The 23,271-nt window shown below is 37.0% G+C and overlaps 2 protein-coding genes across 22 annotated transcripts in view; one reads left to right on the forward strand and one right to left on the reverse strand.

The window, feature by feature from the left end:
- The window catches only part of LOC147508822 (uncharacterized), a 24,368-nt gene extending 12,378 nt beyond the window's left edge, over positions 1 to 11,990 (forward strand). For 8 of the 21 annotated variants that reach the window (XR_015218253.1, XR_015218252.1, XR_015218249.1 and 5 more), the window contains one exon: positions 11,700 to 11,990. The gene's annotated coding sequence lies outside the window, so the exon portion shown is untranslated. Of the gene's footprint in view, positions 1 to 6,439; positions 6,700 to 6,871; positions 6,933 to 7,424; positions 7,444 to 8,670; positions 9,645 to 9,734; positions 9,981 to 10,088; positions 10,510 to 11,699 lie in introns of those variants that run through there. The other 13 variants (XR_015218243.1, XR_015218241.1, XR_015218237.1 and 10 more) reach the window with 13 other exon arrangements.
- The window catches only part of LOC147508823 (uncharacterized), a 23,612-nt gene extending 3,282 nt beyond the window's left edge, over positions 1 to 20,330 (reverse strand). The window contains exon 1 of the mRNA XM_086601186.1: positions 20,286 to 20,330. The gene's annotated coding sequence lies outside the window, so the exon portion shown is untranslated. The remainder of the gene's footprint in view (positions 1 to 20,285) is intronic.
- Positions 20,331 to 23,271: the final 2,941 nt, after the last annotated feature.

Here is a 23,271-nt window from a genome sequence, read left to right on the forward strand (position 1 = left end):
AAGTTCTTACTTCTTTGGAAACTTATGTTACCAGGGGATGGGATACCTATGGATAAACCTTACATACAGCACGTGGAGGTCTTTAATCTTAGTCATTGAGCATTCTCCTTCACTTATATATTTGAAAAGGCTAACCTTAACAAGTGAGATGACCTTAGCCGAAGTTTGCCTCTCTTGCAACTTAGTTTTGACTTAAGTTATTACTGTTATATTTAGGTTTATCATTGTGGATATATGTTGTTTGTTCCTTCATTTGTGCCATGCTTGCTATATTTAAGTTCACCGTGGAGTACACTTAAATAAGTAATGAATAATATTTTCTAAAGCAACTATCTTATATGTTTGTGAGCTTCTGGATGAATCTAAACATAGTGGCAACAACTAGTTGTTAGAGTTGGACACAAGAATAGGTCTTGTTAGTATATTTTACAAATTTCAGATGTCACTGATATGACTTTTGGTTCCTTTTTCATTAATTAAGGATAAATTATAGGGAAGGGGCAATTGGATATGTTTAGTCCCTTTATATAAAAGGCTTTTAGTACTTATATCTAATACATGTTGCTCTTTTCCTTTTTCCAGGAGATCTTACCACACTTCTCGTTGGCCTTACTATATATTGTTAGTTTTTGGTTTCATGTGTTCCATTTTGTTTCGACTTAGTTGCATTTTTACATTGACCGTGTTGAATGTTCTCTCTTTGGATAGATTTTGAAGAAATTTGAGAAAGTAGTGACAAGAAAAGAGTTTCGCATCTTTGTCAAATGATAGAGATTTATATCTTGTGTTCTCATTAAGGCTAATTTCTTCCCTTCATTTTTTTTTGTTTGTCTGTATTAATAACCAATTATGTCTGTATTTCATAATTTATAGATATTAGGATGTCAGCTTTACCTAATGTAAAGTCCATGATAGAACCATTAGGGATCCTCTTTTTTGTTTCAGTTTGGCATCAATTATAAATATATTTTAATGAGAAAGAACATAAGTATTAAAATAAAATAAAAGCAATGGAGGTGTGTTTGAATCTGAGCAAACTGATGGACTTTTGGTGAAAGGCTCTAAAGTTAACCTCGTGGAGTTGCCTAGGGATTGGAGTTATAAACTTGCCTTGTAGTGAACTGTAGTAGTGGTACAAGTGCCACCAGCTAACCAGCAGAGCTAGCAAGCATATAAAAATCTTAAACCACTTACTGTAGGAATTTGAACAAGTATTCTTCTGTGCATGTTACATTCCTGATCAACTGATGCTGTATCAAAAGATTGATAAAGTAACATGACATGATAGATAACATACTAAGGTTATTAATCATTCATTTCTTTTATTTTTGTTGATCATGAAATTGTGAACTATGATCTTAAGTGGGATGAAGCAAGATTAACAAATACAATGACACTAATAAGGGGACCGATGATATCATTATACTAATAAGTTTTAAATTGAATGCTAACCTGGTAGAAAATCTTTACCATGCATGGGTGTACCATTTGATTGTAATGATTGTATAAGGTTTTCATCCTCGTTAGTTTGCATTTTTCGATATTGTGGGGGAAATTAGTTTTAGGATTCCATCCTATTATCTCATATCTGGACTCCTTTCCTTTTGTAAGAGCATTTAATGGAGGTGTGAAGTTGCACCTCCATATAGGAGCTACCAACCTAGGTGCCATTAGCATTTTCCACTCATTTTTCATTATACAAGTGTGTGGAAAGTTCCCAAATTTTGTTGACTGAATGCTAATGTTCACACGAGGTATAGTTATTGATTTGTGCTTTTCTATCTTAGTATTCTATCTTGTGTTCATCTTGTAAGTTGTTAAAGCGCTTGATATATTAGTTGATGAATGAGACAATATTTTTTGTTGCAGATTTGTTAAATACTTAACACTTTGTAGTTGTGTTATGATGCCTTAAATTTTCTTTTACATCATGCCATTAATTGTTAAATTGTTTTCGAAATTTAAGTTCATTGGAGAGAATGTTAAGGAAATATATGACAAAATGCTTAAGTTAGTTGAAGGGGAATATTCACCTCATAATAGTGAGGTCATGGTTGCTTGAAAAAGTACGCTTAATCGAGATGGCGTTGCACTTTTTTTTTCCAGATTTTATAAAAGACATGGAGATTTGTGAGCTAAATTCCTCTAATTGACTATGGTATGCTTCTCAAGGTACATATCAATATCTTTTGCTTTATTTATGTAATTAGGGGTGACTTCGGATCGGATCGGATCGGATTAACCTCCTTCGGAATTTTTCCAAATTTTTTTCGGAACCTAATATGCTAGCCAAATCCGATCCAATTTTTTTTCGGATTCAAAATATATTTTCAATTTCGGAACTTTCGGTTTCTCTCTTAAATGCTTTTGAGGCCAAAAGCTATCCTTTGTGCAGGTTGTTGTTTTGCTGCAAGTGTGGAGCCTTTTAAATGTGCTCTCGCTTCATTTCCTACTTAAACAAATCATTCTCTTTACTTGAAGATAATATGGAGGAATGTTGAAAGGCTAGATTATGAAACGTGACTTTGCTCGTTTATGTTTGTTTATATATGTCGTTGAAATGAATCAAGGAAGGAAGTAGGAAAACTTCTTTAGCTTTAGTTTTTATGTTTATGTAAATTGGGATTTGGGTAGATTGGAGGCTTTGTTTCTATGTAAATTGGGATTTGGATTGGTGGATTTGTTTCTATAAAGTTTAATTGGTTGGTTTTTCTAGTTATTCTTTTGTTGTTGTGGAGTGTGATATATTATGTAAGATGGAATAATCAGATCTGGGGCTAGAGCTATAAGTGCAGGGTGGAAACAATTTGATCCCAGAAATTAAATTTTTTTCCAGGTTTACAATTTAGTAACGGATATATCCGTGACATACCAAATCATTTTTCCCGCTAATTATTAGAAATGTAACAAATGCATCCGTTAGTGACTACAGCCTGCCAAACTTTACTCACATTTATATCCGTTATAAACGACCAATTTGATTGACATTTATCTGTTACAAATATTTATAGTAACGGATATATCCGTTAGTAAAATTAATTTTAGTAACGGATATATCCGTTAGTAATTTTTTTGCCTAAGGATCAGAATAACACCCAGCTAACGAATATAAGCGTTAGTAAAAATATAAGTAACAGTTATAACTGTTGGTAAACGTCTCTTTTGGTGTAGTTTTTGGATCAGTTTAATTAAGTTTTGTTTGGGCCTTCTCCAATTATGTTTTGGGCGATTCAAGATAAGTTTTGGGCCCGCTTCTAATATAGCTTTGGGACCAGTCCTTAGGACTTAAATCGATCCATTGGGGTCGGGTAGAAATTAATAAGTTGGTTTTAGACTTTCGGGTTCTAAGGTTTGGGCTTGGCCAGTTGGGTCCGAACCATTACCCTTGGTCATGAGCCCATGAGCCAAGCACCCTTGACCTTAGCCATGAACCATGGCTATGACCATGAACCTGTCGAACATGGAAACGACAGTTTGACTTTGACCAAGACCTGTTGACTTTGACAATGACCTGTTGACCTTTGACCATTGACGGTTGACTTTGACCTTGACCGTTTACTTTGACCGTTGACTAGGAAACGTTGACTTTTCTAGTTTTTCACACGTTTGTTTATATTCATTATCTAATTATGATTTGACGTGAGTAGTGTGTAAAGCATATATATATTGGGCTTTGATTGTGGATTGTAGACTGTATAATTGTGCTACATTTTATGTTGTAAATAGTATGGACAAATTAAATGTGGAAATGCTGTGGAAGCTGATATAAATCTAGTTGTCATTATCTAATTAAGATTTGACGTGAGTAGTGTGTAAAGCATATATATGTTGGGATATATATATTAAATGGAATAGTTTTAGAGACATAAAGGTATAAATACTCCATTATTATATATGTGAGATGCTACTATGAGGTAGCACAAGATTAGTGAATATTTGCCCACCTGAGTGGTGTAGTGCAATAATATATTGGGCACGAAAGTATGAGAGTGGTTATGAGATATAATTGAGATATTTCTAAATAGTGTGGCTTAGTGCAATAAGGTAATTGACCGCACGATATAGTGGAATTATTATGAGTCATAGATGGATGACACCGAATAAATTACGAACGAAAAATCCTATAACCCGACTACCACAACTCATGTGATCCGCCTGTGGGCATTATTTAATATATAAGATGTTGATATATAAGATGTTGATTGACCCATGTGTTGGGCAATCGTAATTTAATAGTGGCTTGATATATAAGATGTTGATATATAAGATGTTGTATATATATGAGATGTTGATTGACCCATGTGTTGGGCAATCGTGCGAATAGTGGCTTGATTATTCCGTTAAGCAAAATATTGGAAAGAGACGCCGCCGATATTTTATGTCGAATAGGGGCATTACTTATATAATGGCTTCCGTGTGAGGATTTACCTGGTGTCGCGGCATCCCGCCAGGTGGTTACGCATACGGAGTGGTACATTATATAAGGGGAGGCATGTGGATGTACATGTTCGTTGGGTAGCGATTGTGGTAGCCGTGGAAACTAGGTAAGACATAGATAATGACGTGATTTTAGGGACACACAAAGAAAGCCCGAAATAATCTAATTATGGTAATATGTTTGGTTGGTTATTTGTTTAGTTAGAACCTAAGGCGCCTCGATGGAGGAACTACATGCCTTATTTATGATGCGTATAGTTTGTTGTGTGGTTAGTGGGAAGTTAAGGCGCCTCAGTGGAGGAACTACCTGCCTAGATTATTGTACTTAAGAATGTTGTATTAGTCGTTGAAAGTTAAGGCGCCTCAGTGGAGGAACTACCTGCCTAAATTATTATTCTTAAGGATGTTGTATTAGTCGTTGAAAGTTAAGGCGCCTCAGTGGAGGAACTACCTGCCTAAATTATTATTCTTAAGGATGTTATATTAGTCGTTGAAAGTTAAGGTGCCTCGGTGGAGGAACTAACTGCCGTATGGATTATGTATATATTTGTATAAGTATATGTTGTTTTTAGAGCTACTCACACCAGCATTTTTATAATGCTGACCCGATTTGCATGTTTGCTTATCGGGTGTGTTCATTAAATGAACATAGTTGATAAGTCTTGACAGGTTTAGTGATGAAGAAGATTGGTTGCTGCTTGTGGTTTGCGTTAGCATTGCATCTCAGGATAAGTTTTGTTTTCCCTTGAGGTGATATAGATTTTCAGTTAAGATAAGGTTATTTGCATTTTCATTTGTAAATTGTTTATGGTAATGAAGATGCCTGTTGTTTAAGTTAAAATTTTTATTGGTTTTAATTATCCGCATATTTTAAAACTGTTTATGGGTTTTTGGGAGTGGAGAGTGCGTCACACCTCGGAAATCGAAGAGTCGGGGACAAATAATGTTTTTCCGAATTCTGTCGAAATTCGGGGTGTGACACCTGTACTGACCAAACCAATTAATGGTGAAACACTAGGGCTATACTTAGCTATGTCTGACTTCGCTATCAGTTCAGTTCTCTTCAAAGAGGAACAAAATGCAGAGAAACTGATCTATTTCACAAGCAAGACATTGTTGCCACCTTAGAAGAACTACTCCCACATTGAAAATGCATTACTGACACTACTTTATTCAGCAAAAAAATTCAAGCCCTACTTCCAAGCGCATCCAATCAAAGTGCTCATTGACCTACCACTAAAGAAGATCTTTCTTAAAGCCAACAAGACAACTCACATAGCAGTTTGGTCAGAAAAACTCAGTGAACACCACATTGAGTTCACCCCAAGAACCTCTCAGAAGGGTCAGGTCGTTGCAGATTTCTTAACAGATTTCCCAGTTGACGACCTAAACTGGGAACCAAAGGACAACACCCCATCCTCTAAGCAGCACGACCCATCCGTATGGTCACTCTACGTAGATGGAGCTAGCAATCCAGGCGGCAGCGGAGTTAGAGTAGTCCTAGTGTCACTAGATGGATCTATGGTGGAAAAATCAGGTCGCCAATAAGTACACCACCAATGAAAGTAACCTTTCTAAATACCTTCAAGTTGTAAATCAATTACTGCTTTCTTTCAAGAAAGTTACCATACACCCTCTACAACAAACATATTTTTTAGCGACGAAACTTTTTAGCAACGTTTTTGTTTAGATCCCCTAAAACACACTTTTGGCACGCTTTAAATCAGCTATTAAAATTAGATTTTGCGCGGCGTTTTTAAATCCGAAATTATATTATATTTATTTTCAATAATAATCTTGTTTTTAATAAAGTTGAAGCTGTGTAGTTCCGACGATAAAAACGTGGAAATTATTTTTTTGTACATAGGGCGACGATTAATTTTGTCAAGACTAATATTAAAGTATCGACATTTTAGAATATCGGGAATTGGTATTTTATACGGACGTTTGAAACTGTCAAAAATTATGTTGTCCATTGCATGCGATTTCGATAATTACCAGCGCCAAACACTTTGATTTTTCACCGAAAAAAAAGAGGGAAGAAACTTTTGGAAATTTAATCAGAGAGGAATGAAACCTAAACTAAAAGGAAACAAAAGAACAAAAGATGGAGAAATTTAATCAAGTCTCTACTTAGCTTCTCTTCTCTATCTTTTGTAATTGTTGCAAGTTCAATTCTTTTGTTGTAGGCGCTTTATTTCGGATTCGGTTTTGCCTTCTCCTTCATCCTTCACTATTGAGAGAAAGCAAGTCAAATTTTTGGTAAGTTATGAAGCAAAAAATCAATCTTTGAACTTGTTTACCGATAAAATAGAGTAAAGTCATGATTTTTCTTTTAGTTTCTACAACGTTGAACCTGTTTTTGTTTTGAAGCAAGAAGTTTTAATCAAACTTGTTTGTAGAAATTAAAGAATCTAACTTTTTCTGGTATTAGGAGCAAAAGCACTTATTGGACTCTGCTAATATACTTCTTTTTTTGCTAGCTATCAATTCAGGTATTTTTTTTAGCTTGATTTCAATTGGTTGAATTGTTCTAGAAACAAAAATTGATCTGAATTTCAGTGGATGCATATTATGATGTGAAATTGGTTAAGTGATTGGGGTACCCCAATGGCTTCACTGCATATTTGTTAAGTTATAATGTGTGTGAATAGACTCTAGTGTAATTTTCTGGGTTGTAGACTCTCAACTCTGCCTTCTTCCAAAAATGATGCCAGCGTTATTGTTGCACTTGGAGCACTTGATGTAGTGGCCAGAAATGGTTTAAAGCACACTTGGAGTTTCACACACCATGTCATTTGTTACTAAGTGTGTTTGGTTAATTGTTTTGCTAGGAGGGTTATGAAACATTGAAACCTGCTTTGTAGTTTGTACAAAATTTGGATTTTGGGTTCATTTTCCTTGGTGGAGTACTCAGTTTTCTACTTAACTTAGAGTTGGCGGTGTGGTCCAATTCTAAGGTGTTGATAGAGATAGCAAGTAACTCCCAATCTGATCAAATTTTGAGTAAGTTGCATATTTTCCAACTTTCACCATACTCTTAAGGTTAGTTTGTTCTGTTTTGGAATTTAATTAGTTGAAGCATAAGATATATCCTACTACTTTGGAGTTTATTTACTTGAAGATATTTTTGCGAACTGTTATGTGGTTTATATAAGACAATTTGAGTTTTTTCTTTGTAGCATGTCCTTATATGGAACCATAAGAAATCAGATGGTTGATATGGTAGTCTTGTTTATATTTGGTTAGGTATCACTGATATTATATGAACTCTTTAGATATAAAACCAAAACAAGAGAACAACTTGGGACAAACCTAATCAGAGTACATAGCGCACTAACAAGTTTCACACTAAACCACCAAGTCGGAGCACAAGCATATGAGCATTGGACTTGTACCACTAATAAGGATTATTATACATTAGTAACATTTTGATGAAATGCTCATGAATTTTCCCATGAATTTGCTTAATTGGTTTGTCGTGGAGGTTGAGAATATTGATGGATGTGTTTTCAGTCATTGTTTGAAGAGTTGTGACCAGCCTATTTTAGATGCGTTGGTTATGAGTTTGGGGGTTACAATGGATAAATTTGTAACGACAAGGCATGGACCAAAATATCGCCGATATATCCGATATATTGCCGATATATATCGGTATTTTAGTACACCGACATCGATATTTTCGATATATATCCACCGAATATAGAACCCTTTTTTCCCGATATATATCGGAATTTCCGATATAAAACTTTATATCGCCGATATAATCGATATATCCGATATTTACGATATATATCGGTTGACTTTTTGACCATTTTTTAATATAAATCCGATATTTCCGATATATTTTTGATATTTCCGATATTATATGTCCGATATTTCCGATATTTCTGATATTTTAAATAGTTTGAAATGATCACCAAAATAATGGATATATCCGATATATCTGATATATATCGGTTTTTGGGTACACCGATATATTGATCGATATCGATATTTTGGGCCTTGCGACAAGGTACAATAAAAGGTTGCACTGTTTTGCTGGAACTATGTGCCTTTTTTGGCTCACCTGAATTTCATGTTTGAAGCAATTTTTACTTGTGTGAGTTGTGTAATATCAATATCATGTGATGCATTGCATGCTTTAGTTCACCATACAAGCTTCTTCTCGAATTGCAAATTGTAGGAGACATTTGGTCTTTTCATACTCGTAAGAGGGGAGGCGCTGGGGGATCTCTTATTTTAAGGCTTTTTGACTTCTGGGATTCTTATGAAATGACACTACACCATTTGGGTGAATTGGCCACAATTAGGATTAACATATCATGTTGGGCAAACTGGTTTTAAATTTGTGTGCATAAGTAAGGATGCAACTATCTGTTAAATTTTGTTAATTGTTATTTTTTCAAGAAGTTTAATTTGGTTTCTTCATTCATTTCATTTGTTGATCTTCTTAGTATTGTACTGATTGGTTGTGTTCACATCTTATCTGTGGCGCCATGTAGTTTGCCTCATGCATATATAGTGGTTGAATATAGTAGTTCTAATAGTAAATGGTGAAGAATGAAAGTGAGGAGAGTTTGGATGAGGCACTAGTAGCTCTACATGAGGTATGAATTTGTATCTAACTTTAACTTATATTTTGTACTTAATTTATTGAGATGGATTTGTAGCTTAATAAGATGAACGGGAGGGCCAAGATTTGGATGAGGCATTACCACTCTACATTTCTACCTCAGGTAAGGATCTGATTTGTGGATTGAATCTACTTTAACTTATATTCCTTATTTAAGATTGAGATGGATTTGTTGCATTCATTCGTTGCATATCCTATTTGTTGACCGTGTGTACCCTATATTATATTTTCGGTCTAGAACGTACTCGGACCATGAACCGGGAGTGGGACCAGCGGCAGATTAGTCGGGTGGTTGTCAAATAAACACTTTTGGATCATCCGGTCCTCTAATCCGTCAGAGTTCACAATAGGTCTAGGGCCCATCTGGGTGGCCCAAGTTCATGGATCCAATCCGTCCGGATGATTCTGATCCAGTAACCTGATCCGCAGAGGCGAGAAATCCTAGTGCAATCCAATAAGATCTTGCACAAGGATAGAATGAAATCTTGGGGAATGATCCTATTTTAGATAGGATTATACTAGGATTTATCGAGGAAGGCAATCTCCGAGAATCACTTTCTTGGCCGCCAAGGTAAGAGATTGCTATATATACTAAGGCTTTTGCAGCCTCTAGAACTACGTTTTAAGAGACTTGATTCCGGATTTTTCACTGGGTATGTAGGTAACCAGAACGTTGGTGCAGTCTCACTTCTTCCAAAATACCTAATCCTATCTCTTTCGAGCTTTCAGAAGCACCATTACATCGGGAGTGTCAAGTTAACTTTTTGCCCCGACATTGACCCTTATAGTTTTGCCCTTGTTCACATCCTATTTATGGTGGCATGCGGGTTGCTTAGTTCAAATAAAAGAAATGCTTAAAGAATGGAAGTGTTGAGAGTTTGGATGAGGCACTAGTATCCAATTTCAGGTACGAGTTTGTATCATACTTTAACTTATATTCAGTTTTTAAGACTCGCATAAATTTGTTAGATTTCTTAGTTTCATGACATTAGAAAATGATAGGGTCATTCTGCAGGTTTCAAATCAAAGACGCATGACATGATAGGCTTGGAATGCAAGAACTCGAGCATCGAACGAATATCTATGGGTTCAGTTGATGTTAACTAGGACTATCACTTTCCACTATTGTTTAATTAGGTTTCCTTGTTTTCCATTTCCTCTCAATGTATTTGTGAAGGATTTTTTGTGTTCATTGATTGTGATTACAAGTATATATGTTAATTCTATGGTGCTGATTTTTGGTTTCTGAAGGAAGTAATATGCATAATTAGTGAATGGCATGTCGAGAGAAGTCATAAAAGAATGGCATGCAGTAGCTGGAAATGATCTGCAGTGGCTGGAATATAGCCTGCAGTGACTGTCGAGCTTAGAACTGGCATGGGGTGGCCTGCAGCAGCCCATCGATGGCCTATAACTTCATGCCTTCAATTGTTCAGGTTGGTTTACCGCCTGCCATGCATCACTAGAATATTCATAAATTTTGCTCTCTTCTTTGTTTTGCAAACCGTTTGTTGTTCCTGAAAATAGACTTCTCAAGCTTTCCAATTGTAGCAACCTTGTCTTATAACTCCCATTGATTTAGTACAAGACTGCTTGCTAAGTTGAGGGTATTTTCAGCCTGCTGTATTTTCTATTTTTCTGTTTTGTCCAATCTGGTTCGTTATGATTGCAACTGTTGTTCCATTGTTTTTATGCATTTTCATAGATGTTCTTGTTTGTTTAGAAGTCTTGGGTTGTTGTGCCATCAAGATTTTGAAGTTTAGGATATGTTTGAGGTTTTAGGACACTTGGGGTGTGGCTCATCCTTTGTTGTCGATCCCCATTCCATTTCGATGGAGCGTTTATAACGTTTGCAGGCATCGTCTCACTGCTGAAAATGTTTGAGTTTTATAGAATGTTACATAGGAACAAGGCCACCTTGTGCATTTTTTCGCTAGAAAAGATTTTGATATCTTGGTATTGCACAAGATCGTTAGATATATGATTGAGTATTTGAGTTTGGTTATACCCATTTAGGATTCAGTGAGGGTAACCTTTTGGAATCTGAACTAACATTAAACAGTATGTAGGATTAGCATAGCCAAGCCTGTGTAGTTGGCTACATCTTCCTTGTCATGCGTACGAAAGTTTGTTCCTTAGAGCCAACATTTTTTCATATGTTTCAGCGCATTTGAACTCTAACTGAAGTTGCTTATTGATAGTAGGCCAAACGAGACACAACAGATTTATGCCAGTCTTATAAGTATTACTTGCAACTCCTAGAATCCCCTTTCTTTTCTATTTCTTGGTATGTATGTTCTTAGTCATCTAGAACTTCTTCTTCTTGCCTTGCCCACTTTAAACAGGGTGTTCAATTGCTCATGGGTTACATGTTAACTGGATTTTCTTTTAAGATAAAGTATTTTGTGTGGGTAAGTTTGTTCCTGAGTATTTTTCTTGAGTGTTTTCCTCCAAGTGTTTATAGTCCCTTTAATGAAAATGAATGTCATCAGCAAAGAGATATTATTATGTAATTATATGATGTTTGTGATTGTCTTCAATGAGTTGTATTATAAATATATGTTGTCATATCTTGGTTTGACATTTCAATGAATGTGAACTAAATGTTGTTATATTTTGTTTGCAGGTTCGAGAGTCATGGGGTTTGGAAAGGAAGAAGCGATTTGTGATTTGTATGGGTTTTGTGTTTGGGATTACTTACTTGGGAAACTGCTTTTGGGTAGGATTTTGGAAAAAAAAAACAAGTACTAAGTTATGTGATGTCGGATAATGGTAAAAACCTATATATAGCCATATAGGATGTTAAAACAAGTACTTTTCATGTTTTGTAGTTTATAAGACTACTATATATGTAATGAATCATATTACTCTTAAATAATCTTTATATTAATGAATTTTGAAAATGTTGTTGGTTAAATTTAATGTGGTTGAATTGATGTTGTTTACGTGTGTTTTTTAAGGTTTTGTGATTGAAAAAAATAGGTACATTAGAAGCAATATGAATGTGATTGAATATAGTAATAAAGTGACGTTTTGTTAGAGCGTCACTACAAATGTACTTATAGCGACGTTTTGCAACGCTACTTGCATTTGGAAAAATGCATATCAAAACGTCCCTGCTGATCCATAACCTGCCATGTATTTGTGAAAGTGTTGCCAAAAGTTCACCTATAGCGACTGAAAATAATGTTGCAACACGAATTTAAATTAAAAAGTTTTGTGTTGTGGATTTGTGGCCTACACACTGACGTTTTCAAAATCGTCGCCAAAAGCCAACCACTACCGACGATAAAAAATGTCGTCATATGTATTTAAGTGACGAAAAAATTTGGTTTCTTACCACGAAATAAAACGTCGGGAATGTAATCACATACCGACATTTTCTTATATCATCGCGAAATATCTATTTTTTGCCACGTTTTGAATTTTCAATCGGAAATATATATACCGACATTTTTATGTACATTACCGACGCGATAAATTGCTTTGCCGACGTTTTTATTACATGGTTTCAGACTTTTTGCGACTATACTTCTTGCGACGATCGAGGGACGATTTGAAAAACGTCGCCAATAACAATTACTGACGTTTTTTGTTGCCCTTTTCCGACGTTTTATTTTGTCGCTAAAAAACTTGTTTGTTGTAGTGACCATTTCCTACGGGAAGAGAATCGCCATGCTAATAGCTTGGCATATCTCGCGACCCAAACACCAAATTGTGACCTTAGGAAGCTACTCATCGAAGTCATTGATAGACTTGCTTACCATAATGAGCACGTCCCAGAAATCAACGATATATGCTCACTCTCTGACACTCAGATGAGTCAAATATGGATGCAACCTATCATAGATTATATCCAGCTAGGCAAAGCACCAACATATCGCATCAAGGACAGACAGGTTCAATACCAGTCAGGTTGCTACTGCCTAGTAAACGACAAACTTTTTAGAAAGTCCGCCGGAGGACCTTATCTGAGGTGCATAAGCCCAAAACAGGGTTAGATGATCTTCGCAGAGATCCACGAGGGAGAATGCAAGAACCACGTAGGAGGTTGCTATTTGGCTCACAAAGCGATCTCACAAGGATACTTCTGGCAAAAAATGTAGATCGATGCAAAGAAGTATGTACTGAAATGCATTAAGTGCCAAACATTCGGCCACAATATTATCCAGCCAGCTCGCGAACTCATCAACATTGCCAGCCCTTGGCCATTTCACATGTGGGGCTTGAACATCATGGGTCCATTCATTCCATAAAAAAGTACAGGCTTCCGGTTCATCCTAGCTGCGACAGATTACTTCACCAAATGGGTGGAAGCGATCCCCTTGGCTCATGTCAAAGAATCTAATGTCAAAAACTTCATTTAGACCAACATCATTACCAAATTTGGCCTCCCCCACACACTGGTGATAGATAATAGCTCCCAGTTCAAAGGGAAAATAGTTAAAGAATTCTTGACTAAGTGGAAGATCATTCACGCGTTCTCTACTCTCCAGTACGCTTAAAGCAATGGTCAAGTAGAAGCTAGTAACAAAGCAATTCTGGAGAACTTTAAAAAGAAGATTGAAAAGAACAAAAGCCAGTGGCCAATGCAGCCAGAAAACATTATATGGGCTCATAAAACGACAGCTCGTTCTAGTACAGGCGAGTCACCTTTCTCACTATGCTACGGCACTGAGGTCATCATTCCTACTGAGCTGACAATTACGATGACTCGGTCTAACATTGTCGAATCTGGTCAAAATGATTCCATTCTTGCCTGAGAGGTCGAATTACTTGAAGAACGACGCGACCTAACAGCCATTCGAGTGGCATCCTACCACCAAACTCTGAGGAAGACATACAACAAGCAAGTTAACCCTCGAAGTTTCCAACCTGGCGACTTAGTCCTGAAGAAGACTAAGGATGACTCGAAACTGGCACCAACATGGGAAGTCCCTTACATAGTGAAACGAGTCGTTAGCAATGGAGCATATTGGATCAAAACCCAAGACGAACAGGCATTACCACGACCTTGGAATACTTTCTTTTTAAAGAAATTTTATCAATAAAAAAAATATTCCATTGCCATGAGTTCTTTCTCTTAGTACTATAGCTTTTATTTTTGCATCAAGGCACTACAATCTCTCAATGTTATTAAATAGACACACAACTCGCTCTCTAAGAGTAAAACGCTAACCTGAACTAAAACGCTCTCAAGAGCTCAAACGTTCTCCGTACTTAAACGCTCACTCGAGCTCATGGCTACATAGCACCACCACTTCTCACTAGTAGGGGACTTATACTTATAGGACCAACCTAGTGCAGAACGCTCTTTAAAGTGCCAAACGATTATTTGAACTTAAACACTTTCCAGAACTTAAATGTTCAACATTATAAAATGCTCACTCGAGCTCACAGGCCGGCTACTTAGCCTTAACACTTCTCACTAGTTGGAGACCTATACTTCTAGGGCCAACTCAGTGTAGAATGTTTTCTAAGAAAAACACGCTTACTTAAGCTACAACACTCACTCGAGCTTAAAGGCTTGATAGCTCCAACACTTCTCACTGGTTGAATACCTACAACTTGAGGATCAACTTATCGCAAAATGCTTACTCAATCGAGCTAAAATGCTTCAAGGCATCCTAAGTCTTCTTAGACGATAGAACATACATCTCTAGGTCAAGTTCCTACTAAGATATTAAAGCAACATGCAACAAGCATTCAGACAAAAGTAGGATCATACTTCAAAGTAAACATGCATTTCATAAGTGCAAAATACTAATTGCCTGAACACACTCAGGAAACTAGTTCTTTAAAACTACCGAACTGCCACTTATGTGGAAACTAGTTCGTCCATATCTCAAAACTAAAGCGATAAATAAAGTGAACTGCCCGGGTTACCCTAGTTTATCAACTTTTAATGTATCTGGCCCAAGCCATACAACCAATAATAAGGGAAATTGCCTGGGCAAGCCCAGTAAACCAGCTCTATTTTATCTCCACCACTTTTGCACAGGATTACAAATTCAAGAGAAACGATAAAAAACCTCACAACTCTCAAAGAAGAAGAAATCAAGCAACAGTAGTCAAAACCTCAGTCTGCAAAGGGTCCAGGTCGTTAGGGACAGTAGTCTCAACATCAGCTAGAGGAGTGGTTACTGGAGGCTCTAGAGCATCATCATCAACCTCTTTAGGTCGCTCAGAAGGCACCACGGAGCATTACTAGCATCTCCAGGTACACTGATTACACTTGTACCTCGAGCCCCATGTTCATGCTCCTCTTTCAGTTGAAAGTACATCTGCTCTAGCTCATCATAATCTTGCCCCAAGCCGTCATACGTCTGCTGAGCTCGCTTAACAACCCTTTTGCATGTCTTGGCATAATCTGTCACAGTAGCCAACTTCTTTTTCAGCTCTTCCACAGAGTTGCTCAGAGCCGTCTTCTCTAGAACCACCCCGTTGTACGCCTTCTTCAGCTCCTCCAGTTCTTTCTTCTCAATCTCCTGAACAACCTGAACATTACTTAATTCTTCCCTCAACCTCTCCAGCTCGCCCTTCTCACCCTCACCGATTTGCACCATTTGTTTCAGATTCTAGTGCCCGGTGAAAGTACCGCATGAGAGACATCAATGTTAGCCCTAGTTCTAAAACAGAAAAGAAAATACAAAAAGCACACCGCTTACCAAGCAATGGGCCATATCCATCGTCCTCAAGTTCTCATCAAAATCTTTAGCGTCTAGCTCTTTTATATCCCTATTTAATACAATTCCATCCATAAGACAACTAGCAATGGGTGCCGACCTGAAGCTACAGTCTGATCTTTTAACTGCATGCTTCCTCCCTGTCTTCTCATTCACATAGACGAGGTGTCGGTTTAAGTCGTCACCCTTGCTTCTCACAGAAGATGTCTTACCACTGTCCCTAGCAGCAGCTTCCCTTTACCCCCTACATCACCAGCCATATTCAACCCTTTTTCAAAACTGTCAAGATCGGGTACACTCAGGTCGAGCCCCCGCGACAACCTCAGAACCCTTTTACCTCCAGTTCGCTCTGTCGTAGGATCAAAACCACTACCAAAAGATCGTTCAACAATTCTTGCAAGCTTGGCGACCTTATGGTTAGGCTCGTTCGTCTTCCGCTTCCCGAGGATATTCGACCGACGAGCCACAAAGCCGATCTCCTCTAGGTCTAGAGGTGAGCCCTCCCTCAACCTCTCCTGTGGAGTGACAACCGCCCCATCAGATCCACCGTGGGCAGATCGCCTCATCGACCCACCACCAGACCCAGAGGTCCCAACTCCTCCAGCAGGACGCCCATGCCCATAACGGTTCCTATTCCTTTCTTCCCTGGTAACAATTCCACTGTTTCCCCTTTCCATTGTCGATTCAAGAGATGACTCACTATCAATTAGGCGACGGCTTTCGCTTCTTTTGGTTCTTTCTCTTCAAACGTATCTCCCGACCTCCCCTTTCCACAAAGTAGTTCGTGACTTCAGGGCAATCTTTTACGTTTTCGAGCTTGACTAAGCTTAGCGAACTTCTTGATAACCCCATGAACTTCCCCTTTGCAACAAATGATCTCGCAAAACATCAAAGAGATGAATCAAATTCAGAACCAATTACCAAAACATTGGAGCAACAGACAGCAACACAGTAATACATACCAGCAAAATTACAAACCTTAGTTTCAACACTAAACCCAGGGGCACAATAGTTTCCAACCACCAACAAAGGTCTCCTTTCCTAGGGTTCGTTACTAACCCCATCCAGGATGCCCGACTTCCCAGTCGGTGTCTGTAAACTAAAATTCTTGGCCCTGGACCGCTTCACAGCATAGTGCTCCACAATATCAGCGACCTCAATGCAATACTCACCACTCGCATTCAACAGATCAAATACCCTCAACAGATGCCACGTGTTGCCAATGAACTGGCAGGGCGCTTTCTCACAAAAATTTAGAAAAACACAGGTTAACCTGGAGAATGGTAATTTCATTCCATCCCTCAGCTATCCCTCACAAACCACCACCCTATAATCTCTAGGAACGAACTCCGTACTAAAAACGTTTTCTACACATCCCAGCTCGTATATAGCCAGTTCGCTAACCGTTATACCACAAGCTTTCCTTAACTCTACAAAGCTATTTACAGTGTCCTTATCTACAATTCTCGGAGGCAACCCACTAGAAGAAGAAGATGTCATAGCAGAACTGGAGTTACTCGCTATAGCTATTGCAGATGCTGATCTCACCTCTACCTCTTCACTTTCAAACCCTAACGACTCCTCTATTACTTCGTTGGAACGAGTGTCATCTGAGTCAGACATTTTTTACTTTCTCTCTCTCTTTTCTCACAACACAACGACCTAACTAGATTACAAACAATTACCTTCAAAGCAAGAAGAGAAAACAAAAATGGCGGAAAGACTAACCTGTTTACTCTAAAACCTTTCGCAAGTTCTGAAAAATGACAAAATGATGGCTCTCCAGTTCTCCAGATGTGATTTTATGATGAAAAACCTTTCAGTTCCCAATGCAAGTCATGATTGCACTCAAACCCTAGATGACACGTCACCTTTTATATCATCTTTTCGAATTCCACAAAACGAGGCGGTTGGAATTTCTCATTACACCTGTTCACATCCTCACATGTGCTAAACACGTGCTATCGTTCTCTCTCAGCAAGTCGCTCCTTTGCTAAAAAGTGACCTACTAAGATGGCGCTGTGTGAGGGAGTAATATTCACATCTAATGAATATCACATACGTGTCCAGCATATACAAAACTACCAACTGACCTCATATCCTCGTCCTTAGAGCTCGCTTCATAGTGACTCGACTCGGACAAGAAACCGATCTCACGTACTCATCCTGCAAGCTCGCTTCTAAGTGGCTCGAGTCGAGTAAACGATCTCACCCATAAGTGACCTCCATAGCGCTCAATCCCCTCATCCACAACGGCTCATAACGTATGTATTTACTATAGCAATCAAGACCGAGACTTCAAGCACGCTTAACAATAAATGTCCTTAGCTCACCATCAAGATTCACAAGTGACCTGAAGACCTAGATCTGACCTGACACAAGAAAGGAAGAGGCGCGGGCACCTTGCCTATATAAAGAGGATGAGAAACTACGTCTGACCTTATTCAAGTTTCCCCCCAGAGAGAGAACTTGATACGTAGGCAGTTCGTCCGTACGAACTCGGTCAAATCCAAATCATCTATCCCATTCATTCCAAATTGCCTACGCTTGTAAGGTTACTCCCAAATCTAACATTTACAGATAGATTAAGAAATGTTTCTTAGTGTTTTAGTAGATTTCTAAGATGATTTGATGAAGTTCTCTATATAAATAGTTTCATGGACGAAAATTATAATCAACTCTTCAATATTATCAATAAAGTTATGTTTCAATTTATCTTTTTAATGTTTTAATGAACTTTTAATATCGCTTCCGCTACGTCAATTTAGTCCAAACCCAGGTATTGGCCTGTTCAATACAAATAGAAAAACATGTGTCTTTGCGTAAATGCATCCTTCCAACTAGTAACATAAATGGCCGGAATACAATTTAGTAGTCATGCGCCGATGGTTTGAGTGATTTATCAATAAGTTTATCCAACTCATTATTTTTGTTGCTGGAGGAGTGGAGGACCATATCCGAGTTTTAGCTTGAGACGCAGTGATAACCAATAATACTAGTGATGGGACTAATCCTAAGTATTATTGTTTCTAATATGTGTATTCATAAATGGTGAAGAAGACGTGACACACTTCACAGTTAAGACATTCTGGGTACGAGTAGATTTGAATCGGAATGGCATCTACATAAGTGAAGTAGAAACTCTCATTATGCATAGAATGCATCCGTCGAATTTGAAACAGATAAATGATAAGAACATTTAAATTAAATAAGCGCATTGCAGATTGTTGGAAGTTTTTGTGGAAACTACAAAGAACTTCATATTCTTGAAAGTTATTCCTTAAATCCTAGCTACAAGCCGATTAGCCTAGAAAATCAGTTATTGTTAATTAAAGTCCGATACAAACCTTTAAAGACTAGAGGTGAATAGGTGATGAGATTGATACAAGACTTATTGGGCTTATGCGTTCAGCCCATAGAATGTGTCCTCCCCTTTGGGTAGAGAACAAACGTCAAGTCAAAATTAAAGGGCCGACCATACGACCCGGCCCGGTGATACACTGAATCACTGATACAATTTGTCATGCTCATTTGGCAAGTGGTTATGCATTGAGATCAGTGGCAGAGCTGGGAATCACCGGCACATGGGGCACTTGGATGCCTTACCGGGAAAAAAAACGCTTTGATTTGGTTAACTATTCTTAAGCCACTAAAAGCTAAGTTTATTATTTTTTTTTTTTTTTTTTTGGTCCACTAAAAATTACATAATATATACCAAGTAAGTACACATGTTTTATTTGATTTTTGACATCATGGTTAAAATAAGTTTTGGGTAATTGTACTAGATAATTCATATGTGCTTTGACTTAGGGCATCTCCAATAGGAAGTGTAAACCGTATAGAGCGAAAATTTTACACTCTAAATGTCAAAAAACTCTTTTCAATGGAGGTGTTATACCGTAGGTAATAGAATATTGGTTGATAGAGAGGGTGAAAAATTCCCTCTCATTTATCACCTAATAAAAGCCCTCCCGACACACTACTTCGACAAACGCCCCGAAAGTAAAAATAAATTCGGACATCACTTGGAGTGTCGTCCCTATCTATTTCTAAAGTCACAATTTAAAATTTTTAAACTTTACACTTTTCTATTGGAAACAAATAGAGAGTGGATATTTATGGACTCTACAATAATTTACAATTGAAATAGTAAAATCCTTAATGGTACCTAGGTGGCACCTATCTAGAGGTGTAATTTTACACCCCCTATTAGAGATGCCCTTAAAGGGTGGAAGTACACACATTGGCAGTAAGCCATTAACTACAAATTAACTGATTTCTGAATTCAAGTTCACCTGGGGCACTTGCCCCATGTAACCACCATGTGGCTCCCCCACTAATTGTGATCATTTAGTTGCCAAATTAGTTGCAATTGTTGAAACTTGTGGTGTGAAAAGTGGTTTCTGTATTGATCATGGGAAAGAATTTATAAATTATTTCCTTATATCCGATTCAAACCGAATATCATTTCATGTAATGGATGCTAGTTTGATTTTCAACAAAAAAGATGGGAGTTATAGCCAAACCTGAGTTCGTAATATATTTCGGTCCTGGCTTCGAAGATAGTTGCAATTTTCTGAAGATAAAAAAATACCGATTGGAAAATGAAGAAGAAAAAATTTAGATAATACTCAGACTAATAAGAATGAATTAGAATCCTAGAAATATCCAAAAAGGTTGCAAGATCCTGAAATAATTTGCCATGTGTTTGGGAGTTTACCATAACGTCGCGGTGTATGACCTTTGGTTCTAAGGTAATGACTAATGACAAACACTTTTCTTTCAGAATTTTCAACTTTTATTGTGGTTAGGCAGGTAAAGGTTAGTTGAAACAGACCAATGTTTAAATTTAATTAATTAAAGCTTCTAGTCCTCAAATCGACACTCAAATTTCAACAACCAAAAATTATTATAATTCTTTCTATTATTTTTTTTTGGGTAGGAATATATAATTCTTCCTATCATAGTGCTTTGTTAATCTCTCTTCTAATATAAATAATTCAGCTTTATTGAAAGTTAGAGGTGGAATTTAAAGAGTTAAAAGTATGGGTCAATTTAGTTTATTGAAAGCCCATTGTTTGTGGGCTGGCAACTTGGAACTTAACATGATACCATTGCTGCAATAAGAGGCATTGGCGTTGGCATTGGACATTTGGACCAATTGGTTGAACCAAATTTGTCTTTGATTTACAACTTGTTCGTGTGTAGGCACCGACTAATCTTGTCATTAACCAGATTCATATTGACTAGAATTTTAGGTTATCCCCAACGAACCTCGAGTTCATTGTTATTCAGCAGAACGACTTTGAAAAGTAAACTGTATTACTGATCTAGCTTGAGTTCTGAACTTGTGGTTTAAATGAGATGCGAGGATATTGTTGAAGGATTATATGGTTGTTTCATCTACGAGATATTTTGGACTCGTAGTCTGGATACTGCAATATTTATCATGTAAAACATTTTGTTAATTAGGGATTTAGGGTGGGCGCTTTATGGACATGACTAATGATTTGCAAGCTATGGCTGAATGTGCTAAATGGTTGTTCGGGGCGAGTTCCTGTTGATTCAAGTTACTAGTACTAGCAGTTGCAGACTCGCAGGATTGTTAATTAATGAACAGTCCTGCAACTTGAAAATAATCAAAATGTAATGCTTAATTTGGCAACAATGGTCGTATCACCAGGGCCGGCTCTGGGGCAAGGCCATCTAGGCAGCCGCCTAGGGCCCCCACAGTTAGGTCAAGAAAAAAGGCCCCTAGATAAACAATAAACACTTGTATGTTACATACTCGCAGGATTGTTTGAATCATCTATTCATGTATTAGAACAGTCCTGCATTCAATTCTTAAAAATGAATCAAAATGAAAAAATGCAAAGTTAATTTGCTGATGATATTACAAGTTTACAATGGTTTTGTAATTGAATAGGCCCTATATTTTGTGCTACCCTCATGTCATACGATATTGAAGGGCCGACGTGGTGACGTGAGGCGGGCTTTTGAGGTTGCGAGATACAGTAGGTGCATTAATATACGTACTATTTGGCAAATTCTATAAGCAGATTAGGACTGTTCCTTGTTAGGCTGGGTTTATGAGCGAACAAGCTCTTATTGTGTACTAGTTTGTCAACTCATCAAAGTGCTCTCAAGCATGACCAATAGAATTGTGTAAAACATTTTCAGTGTAAATTTACACAATTTTCACTAAAAAATCTCTACTAATTGTATTGTGTAAAATGATTTTTAACTTAAAAGTGTTTAAATGATTGTTTAAAAAAAGTGATCCTAGACACTTATAAAAACACTCCCATACTCCATAACTAACTAAAGTTTTTGTCATATCCCAATAACGGACTCAATCCAATAATATCTCTCAAATTCATTTGAAATATTTCTAAAAAAAATAATAAAAAATGAAACAATACACGACGTTGTAATCTTTCACTTCATAATTCAAAATCATTTGTTTTGGATACGCCTAATAAAAAAAGATAATTTAGGATCCTAAATGTATCTAAAATAATTTTATTTATTTATTTTAAAATTAAAGTACGAGAATGTTTTTATGGGTGTGTCCAAAATCACTTTTTAAAAATGAGAATAATTTTACACATTTTTTTAACTCAATTATTTCTAACTACCCACTATTTCAAAAAATAAGACCCCACAAGTTTTGCATTATTTTTATTTAAAACAATAAAAATCCAACACCACTTTTTTTGCACATTTTACAAAAAAATTCTATTGGTTCACTCTTGATTGTGTATTTTTATCCATTATACTTGCTGAATAAATTTCTTTTAAAAACACATGTGATACGCAAATTTGCAATTTAGATTTTGAGCAGATGTATCATGTACTCCACTCCAAGTCTGTTTGCAGTTGTTTTGCTTCATTTCAATCCAATTAATTTACACTTTATGTGCCCACCTCACAAAGCTTGAACTTTATGTGAAAATAGTGAATGAAGGACCAACGCCTTGTCCCTCCCCCTCTACTCTTACCAAACACACACTCTCATGCATTCCTTGTGATTCTCTGTGCACTCCCACAGTCCCATGCTGAGAATGATTATTTAGCAAAAGCAAAACTCTTTTTGGGCTAATCTACTGATTACTATGTTCCCTTTTTTTTCTTATGAAAAGACATAATATACATACCAAATCATGATGATTTATTTTGACAATTCCAAATGTCGGCGCCCTAAATTCTATTTTGGTCTCTTTTCAATTTTTTCATTATGTTTATCACAAACAATGCCTCTTATCCTTTCTTCTTGTGGGCTGTTAGGCATTTGTCGTTGTCATATATATTTTATAATGTCATTCCAGAGTTTGGGTCACATTATTCACTCAGGTCCCAGGAAATGGATTGCTATAAAATAAATCAGAAAAATTTGCACTCCGCTTTGCATACTTTATACACAAGGGATATATAGTATTGGATATTGATCATTTGATTCCTAGTCTTGTTTGTCTCAAAGAGACATGAACTTGCATTGCATGCATACTTTGC

The sequence above is a fragment of the Coptis chinensis genome, chromosome 3 (genome assembly GCF_015680905.1).
Source record: "Coptis chinensis isolate HL-2020 chromosome 3, ASM1568090v1, whole genome shotgun sequence".
Classification (NCBI taxonomy): domain Eukaryota; kingdom Viridiplantae; phylum Streptophyta; class Magnoliopsida; order Ranunculales; family Ranunculaceae; genus Coptis; species Coptis chinensis.